The sequence below is a fragment of the Saccoglossus kowalevskii genome, chromosome 17 (genome assembly GCF_978046115.1).
Source record: "Saccoglossus kowalevskii chromosome 17, keSacKowa6.1, whole genome shotgun sequence".
In the NCBI taxonomy this organism is placed as follows: Eukaryota; Metazoa; Hemichordata; class Enteropneusta; family Harrimaniidae; genus Saccoglossus; species Saccoglossus kowalevskii.
Window position 1 is genome coordinate 2,897,203 of NC_140657.1, and position 6,353 is coordinate 2,903,555.

The following is a 6,353-nucleotide window of genomic DNA, read 5'->3' on the forward strand; positions in this document are numbered from 1 at the left end:
TAACGTTCCTAACATAATCACTTGAGGGCGCTCACGCCCCTGAGCAAGTTGCTGGTATTGGAACTAATCACCCTGTGGCTCGGCGCTTAGATTGGCTGTATAGGCTTGCACCCGCTTTAAATAAATTCAACTTTCACCCCTTTTTGCCTAAAAGGAGCGTTAAGGGTTATCCCAAATATAGTACACATCAGTGTACGGTAATATAAATGATACGGGTATGTTAATGATGGAGGTAGCAAGAAATAGGAATTAAAAATAAACTAAATAAAACAAACAATTTCATTAAAATACTGATTTGCTTTATACCTCCAGCAAAGTTTCTGAATAAAGCAAAACATAAAATCATGTATATGAAAACTATAACCCCACAGTGAGAGAATCCTGTAATTAAAATTCATTTTCCTATTAAACATCTCTTAATTTTATTTTTATCTTATCATAGTTTAGTTTATTTAGCTGTTGCATTTTTTATGATTTGTATTTTATTTTATTTTATTTTATTTTATTTTATTTTATTTTATTTTATTTTATTTTATTTACACTACTGCGCCCTCTGATGGCATAGTAGTGTAATAAGGTTATTAATATAATCAGTCAACCAACTCTCGTCATTTTGGGAAAAGGGTGTAAAATTCAAAGCCAAATACTGGAAAAGGCTGGTTGCGAAAGTTGTGAGCTGGGTGTTTTTTTTCGCTGAAAACACTTGTGTTTAGAAGTGGGTATATAAATAAAAAAAAATGGTTTAGAAGTGAGTATGGTTTTCGAGAGGAGAGCTTCACACCCTTACCCACTTAATGTGGAAGTACCCCCCCCCCCCCCACCCCGGCATGAAAGACGCTTATAGCGAGAGTACGTTTATACAAATTAAAATATACTACAAAGTTGTTTCCCCGATAGGCAACAGCGTGATATATACTGTAATGCAAAAATTTGCATTGTTATTTAAAAAAAAACTGCCACCATACGTCAGCCAGGCACAGATCCCTAGGCTTCACATGTTTGGTTTCGAAAGATAAAATAGTACCGTGACGAGTTTACACATTTACTTAACTTGGTCGTCCATACACTAGGGTTTCTAGTACTCATACCCTACCATAGTCACTTAGCATCATGACTTTCCAGAGTGAAAACGATCTGAACGTCGCAGGCAAGATCAATTTTAATGAGGTTCTTGTGCGGTGAGCTGGTCTCAGTGGCGGATCTGGGGGGTGTGTGTGGTTCCTTGACCCCCCCGTTGAAAATTTATTCAATTTATTTTTGTATAACATAAAAAAATCATTAACTTAGTCTGGCGATTTTAAAGTTTGACCCTCCCCATAAAAAATCCTGATCCGGGGGGGGGGGGGGGCTCTAGTAGGAACATACCAACAAACGTGCGAGGGGTCTATAAATTTTGTTTCATATTGGGCAGGGGTCCCTCTTACCATGATTTTGATAAATGTGTTCTGTTGTGTTCAGTTGACCATAAATTATGTATTATCTACGTGATTTCGTGCCAAATTAAATATACTATTACCATACTTTCTGCGATTGGGTTTTGGCAGCGCAGGTAATGGTGGCGTCAATAACTGTTGTGTTCTTGATATAAACAGAAACAAAAATATTTCACTGTTGTATACAGCGTGCAGTACTTATTTACGAAACAATCATAATATTTTCTGTATTTTGTGATATTCCATATTGTACATTTTTGTGGTCTAATTTTACACTTTGTAGTTTTAACTCTATTAGGAGAGCACACTCACTTGTGTTTCGTAAATTATCTGGGTATTCACATTCTGTTGTACAGAGTAATAGGGCATTGTTTGTTAATCTTTATATTAGATCATTTGATGAAATTCTTCGGAAAAAGACATTTAGCTTTATGAGTAGACTGCACCTTTCATCTAACCCCATTGTAACAACAACATTGTACATTTCAATTCATTCCAAGAGTTTAATATGGAAATTATGGGAGAAGAGGATTTTTTGACTTGTATTTTTTTTTTACTATGGATTTTTTTATGATCTGAAATAAACACATAATAATAATAATAATAATAATAATAATAATAATAATAATAATAATAATAATAATAATAATAATAATAATAATAATAATAATAATAATAATAATAATTTAGGTTTAGGTGTTACCAGTTACTGTAGTATATGGTATGACAACGTGACATACGGTCGGATCCGTGTGGTAGTCAGATTCGTAAGAAAGCACCAAAAATGATAAGAATTTCGACAGAAATTACAAAAAAACTGTAACAATCTCCAAAAAATTTGGAGGCATGACAAATATTTCGTCCTGGGCTGTAGTCAGTTTTAAAACCTGGGTCCGCTGCTGACACAGTCCCCGATAACGATTTGTGTATGGTGCTACAAAATATGCAAAACACACTGGACTGTGCCTTCATATGTAAACCGTGATACAAAACACACTGGACTGTGCCTTCATATGTAAAATGTGATACAAAACACACTGGACTGTGCCTTCATATGTAAACCGTGATACAAAACACACTGGACTGGCCTTAATATGTTAACCGTGATACAAAACACACTGGACTGTGCCTTCATATGTAAACCGTGATACAAAACACACTGGACTGTGCCTTCATATGTTAACCGTGATACAAAACACACTGGACTGTGCCTTCATATGTTAACCGTGATACAAAACACACTGGACTGTGCCTTCATATGTAAACCGTGATACAAAACACACTGGACTGTGCCTTAATATGTTAACCATGATACAAAACACACTGGACTGTGCCTTCATATGTAAACTGTGATACAAAACACACTGGACTGTGCCTTCATATGTTAACCGTGATACAAAACACACCGGACTGTGCCTTCATATGTAAACCGTGATACAAAACACACTGGACTGTGCCTTCATATGTAAACCGTGATACAAAACACACTGGACTGTGCCTTCATATGTAAACCGTGATACAAAACACACTGGACTGTGCCTTCATATGTAACCGTGATACAATACACACTGGACTGTGCCTTCATATGTAAACCGTGATACAAAACACACTGGACTGTGCCTTCATATGTAAACCGTGATACAAAACACACTGGACTGTGACTTCATATGTAAACCGTGATACAAAACACACTGGACTGTGCCTTCATATGTAAACCGTGATACAAAACACACTGGATTGTGCCTTCATATGTACACCGTGATACAAAACACACTGGACTGTGCCTTCATATGTAAACCGTGATACAAAACACACTGGACTGTGCCTTCATATGTATACCGTGATACAATACACACTGGACTGTGCCTTCATATGTAAACCTTGATACAAAACACACTGGACTGTGCCTTCATATGTAAACCGTGATACAAAACACACTGGACTGTGACTTCATATGTAAACCGTGATACAAAACACACTGGACTGTGCCTTCATATGTAAACCGTGATATAAAACACACCGGACTGTGCCTTCATATGTAAACCGTGATACAAAACACACTGGACTGTGCCTTCATATGCAAACCGTGATACAAAACACACTGGACTGTGCCTTCATATGTAAACCGTGATACAAAACACACTGGACTGTGCCTTCATATGTAAACCGTGATACAAAACACACTGGACTGTGACTTCATATGTAAACCGTGATACAAAACACACTGGACTGTGCCTTAATATGTTAACCATGATACAAAACACACTGGACTGTGCCTTCATATGCAAACCGTGATACAAAACACACTGGACTGTGCCTTCATATGTAAACCGTGATACAAAACACACTGGACTGTGCCTTCATATGTAAACCGTGATACAAAACACACTGGACTGTGACTTCATATGTAAACCGTGATACAAAACACACTGGACTGTGCCTTAATATGTTAACCATGATACAAAACACACTGGACTGTGCCTTCATATGTAAACCGTGATACAAAACACACTGGACTGTGACTTCATATGTAAACCGTGATACAAAACACACTGGACTGTGCCTTCATATGTTAACCGTGATACAAAACACACTGGACTGTGCCTTCATATGTAAACCGTGATACAAAACACACTGGAATGTGCCTTCATATGTAAACCGTGATACAAAACACACTGGACTGTGCCTTCATATGTAAACCGTGACACAAAACACATCTTCAATTACAACTACCATATTACTCAACTTCGACATTGATCAATGAACACTTGATGTATATGTAAAAAAATGCTAGAGAAATCACTGAGTAGAGATGTAAATATCGCCCCTAGAGTTTAATATTCTAATCTTATTATTTCCAAGTCATTGACCGGAGTGGTTCAATTAACCTTTTGCCTTCACTCGCAGTTGGTCATGTGATGAAGGGGTTATCGCCGAATAACATTACTCATAGAGTTGCCATTTGGTTGGTACTCGTTGTGTTAAGGACTGAAATGTCAGGTGAGGAAATAATACAGTCCATAAGTGATCTCAGATGATATAAATCACTACTATCAGAATTAGATGTTTGTATGACGTCATAACTTTACACTAACATGTGATAACGAGAACATTCATTTGCAAGTAAACGTATTCCAACTAAAATCCTCCAAATTTTGCTAAATTTGTTAAATTCTGATAGTGGTGATTAATAACAACATTAGCATGGCGTCATACTGAATTCAGAGAAGAGAATAGACTATAAAATGTAATATATATACGAAATGATGTTATGTCAGATGACTTACGATGTAGACCACGGCGAATGAAAAGTGTGTGGCGGGATAAAATAACAGACCCTTTATTCCAATTTCGTTTTCTTTATCAAAAACTTTACTCTGCTACAGATGCTTAATAAACTTCCATAAACACGTTTCCGTGAAAGATTTCTCAATGATGGCACGGATAGGAGGGGTTGTCATATGGAGTGTTAGTATAAGGGTTAAGTATGGTCGAGGGTTATGAGGGACTTATATATATTGCGAGCAAAATGTTAGTGAATCCGCATCAGCGATGAAAATGTCATCTGATTTATCTAGATCAAAAACAAATTCCTTTTATGTTTTGAACGTAGCAGTAAATGTCAGCACGTCATTTGAGAACGTGTTATGTGCTTACGAGCTGAAATCCTACTACAAGTACGTAGTCAATGAGCGCCCTCTCAGCAGATAAATAGTTCAATTATAGCACTAACAACTGACATTGTAAAGACAAACATATCTAAGCAACTCTTTGTCGTATAGATAGATACAACCGTGATGGACGGATTAAATTCAACTACAGTATCTTGTACCCACATTCGTCAGATCAAATGTTCTCTCATTATGAATAATGCAAAAAATAGAGACTTAAATGGTTGATTGTGATTTTAGCGGAAATCAGTTGGATTTGAAATCTGTGGGAAATATTTTCATTGTTCCAGTTTCAATAAGGCTGATAATGTAACGACACTGTTTACTGCCTGTTTACAAACCACTCTGTTCAACTATTTAAAGTACCAGTGAAATGGCTGCTATTTTCACGCCTAAAATTATCCATTGATACATAGATATTATTAATTTTTATGGTTCTAAGCATAAATTATGGAAACGTGTGAATACTTACACTGTGAATATACGTATTACATTACTTCAACCGGCCACAACACAACGTTTAACCATCATAAATGTTTGTTGTGAAAACAACTTCTAAAAACTCTCTCTCTTTCAAAAAAAATAAATAAAATAGACACAAAAAAAAAAAGAAACGCCGACCGAAAAATGTTTATCGTTTAAAAGTATGTTGAATGAAGCAGTGTTATAAAAGTATGACTCAGGGATATGGCTTCCTCTCATATTTTGGCATTTGGTGGCGCACTTTCGGCGAGAGTCGGAAATCTGCAGTCGACCTTTTTAGGATAGGTGGGCGTGGCTACAACACGAAAAATATCTCAAGTTAAATTGGATACGAGTAACCATTTTCAGCAAAAAAATCATTAACTGCCCATTTCAGTGGGAAACAGATCTAAAATGGGAAACGTGTGGATGGGTATTTCACAGGCACTTTAATTTCAAATGCTTTGCTAGTGCTGTTATTGGGGAAGGCAACGTTTGTTATAACGCACTTCTGAAATATCTATCGGTAGATACAGTACAATACATTGTCATTTAGCTGGTTGTTATGTGATGGTCGCATGGTCGCATGGACGCCAAGAGATATTATAGCATGCTCATAGTTGGTTGGACAACAACAAAACACCGAGCCGTCCGATCGATGTCTACCAAGTACGAGATTGATCCCGCCCTTTTAAGGCAGGGGTAGTGGATCACGTGGCCCAATAGTCCAGATATGCAAATACAATTGTGATTAGTAGAGTAACACACAGTCAACACCAAAGTAAAA